Here is a 2,761-nt window from a genome sequence, read left to right as displayed (position 1 = left end):
CTCAAAATCTATAAAAAGGGAAAGCAACAAAGGCAAGCACAACAACAGTACAACATGTCAACAGGCTTCCCTAATTTTGGAAGAAAAAGAGTGTTTGTTTATAATAAGGATATTAGAGTAGTGGCAATGGGGAACAAATCATGCAAAAGAGACTTAGCTTCATTGCTTAATGTGGGGAAAAGCACAATCCAAAGAATGGTGATGACCGACGAGAGGGGATATGAGACCTTACACAAATGCATTGAAGCCAAAGCTTACACCAGCAAACAAAATAGAGAGGCTCAAGTTTATTCTCAACAACATTATATTTGATTCACCAAGTACAAAGAGAGCATACCAATCAATGTAAAACACAATCCACATTGATGAAAAGCGGTTTACTTTTATAAAAAAAAACACATAGATCATACTTAGAAAAAGGGGAAAGATGACCACATAGAGTTATGCAATCATCCAAGTTCATTCCATCCTAAGTTCATGTTTCAAGGAGTAGTAGCAAAACCATGGTATAATGCACAAAAGGAAGTCATATTTAATGAGAAAATAGGCATTTTCTCTTTTGCAAAAAAAAAAAAAAAAAAAAAGCCAGCACTTAGGATCTCAAAGAATAGGAAAAAAAGGGGAATCAATTACAAAGATCATTGATCTAATCAACAAGGATGGGTCAAGATAGATGTTAGTGGAAAAGGTCATTCAAGAAATAATGGAAAATTGGCCTCAAACAGGTCATCACAACACAATCTACATTCAACAAGATAATTCAAAGGCCCATATCACTCAAGATGATCCTATTTGTCAAGAACATTCTGAACAACCAGGATTCACTTTTATCTTTACCCAACAGCCTCCAAACAGTCCAGAAATGAACATCCTAGACTTCGATTTTTTCAGAAGCATCCAATCACTCCAACATAAGAAAATGACTAAAACATCAGAGCAGTAGATTAAAGCTGTGGAAGATGCTTTTGATGAGCTAAGTCCAACAAGGCTGTTAAAGGAATGGGTTACTTTGTGCCACACCATGAACCAAATATTGAAAAGTAAAAGGTCAAACAGGTTTGAATCTCCCCATGTGAATAAGGAACCACTAACGCGAAGCTTGTTTAATCCCATATAAAGACTTCCTAAGCGGACACACTTTACCAGAAGGATTGGGAACGCCTTCAGGGACTCTCATGTACACAACCTCATCAAGAGTGCCATGTAAGAAGGCATTGTTGACATCAAGCTGGAACAAAGTCTATTTATTATATGCAGCAAGAGCAATGATTGTAGGCGTCGTTCGAAGTGCGCCTACGTTAAAAGCATGTGTGAATATGCTTGGCACTCATAGGAAGTGGGAATTGACATAATACGATTAGGGACAAGGAAAGTAGGGAGCTGCCAACAAGTTTTTAAGGAACATGTAAATCGTTCACGGATCATAAAAGGCAACTGTAAGGAGGGTGATCCCATCGTAGGGGGTCCTTCCTTACAAGTCCATGGCCGTTAAGAAGCCCAGGACTTTACACGTGTTAGGGTGTATTAAGATTTGAATTCCTGAATGTTTATGGGACCTTGAATTAGAATTGATTCTATCATCACGCTTTTTTGTAAGAAACAAGTAGGAGTCGCCAATGAGTTTTGGGAAAACCCATAAACCTTGTTCATGCCTTTCTTTCATGGGATATTTAGCACAAATCATAAGTTTACCCATGTCCAAATTGGTCTACATAAACCAGAAATGAGTTCGGGAGCGAGGGTACTAAAATAATGTTCCCTTTAAAGGAGAATCGCTATTCTAGCCCTAGTGCGGCCTCTACTAGCTCTTCCTTTTTTACAATTTCATCACCAAACAATATATGCAACGTGATACCTAAAACTAAGTTAGTTCATTTTATTTACAAGCATTAATTATGTAGGAATTACATTGCAAAGTCGTTTAGCAAAAGTAAATAAGATTCGCCTTGGCTTAGGTGATCAATCAATCAATTAATTATTGTATTCTAATCTTATTTAACACAAGATACTACGTGGAATCGATTAATTAAATGTCCTTTTAAACTGGTCAAACAACACTATTTTATTGATTAAAGTTCTTTTAAGAAAGAAAAGTAATTGTGATTTATCTAAGTGCTCGAAAATTTACCCCTTCTCTTTGCTAGATCTCCATTTAGAACGCTTATGGACTCCTTATTCGGGAACCTCCACCGTAATAACCAAGATTAAAAGGGGTGAGTGTTTAGGACAAGAGGGTTTGGAAGCACAAGTTCACAAGAGTTTCTACCAGGATTTTAGGTTAATTTTTGTGTGTTTAAGCCTTGTATTAAGCCCCTATTTATTGGGAATGGGTGCAATTAAGGTTTTAAGCATTCTGCCGCAGCAGGTGTCGTGCGCATCTGGGTCAGTTGCGCGCGGCATCCTAGCATAAGTGGTTTAGTTGCGCTGCTATGGGCAGCGCAGCTGAATGTCTTGCGCGTGGTTTTATGGTATGATTCGATTCTATATTTTATAAAATTTTGAATCTTCCGCGAGCGCATCTCTTGAAGTTGCGCTGCGTAGTGCGCGCAACTTAATTTGTTGCGCGCGCCGGATTAGTGCGACTCGTTGAGATGCGCGCGGATTTTACTGTGGAAACTTTAAATTTAACCTAGGCGCCTCTTAATCCGTCATTATTGGGTCTTAAGCACGGGCTTAGGCCTAATTATGATCAGGTTTAGTTAATCGGACCTTGTTTTGTATTTTTTTTGGGTTAGGCTAGTCAATTTGTGTCTTTGCGGTT

The sequence above is a fragment of the Chenopodium album genome, chromosome 5, assembly GCF_948465745.1.
Source record: "Chenopodium album chromosome 5, dcCheAlbu1.1, whole genome shotgun sequence".
Lineage (NCBI taxonomy): Eukaryota > Viridiplantae > Streptophyta > Magnoliopsida > Caryophyllales > Amaranthaceae > Chenopodium > Chenopodium album.
Note: the sequence above shows the minus strand (reverse complement) of the source record.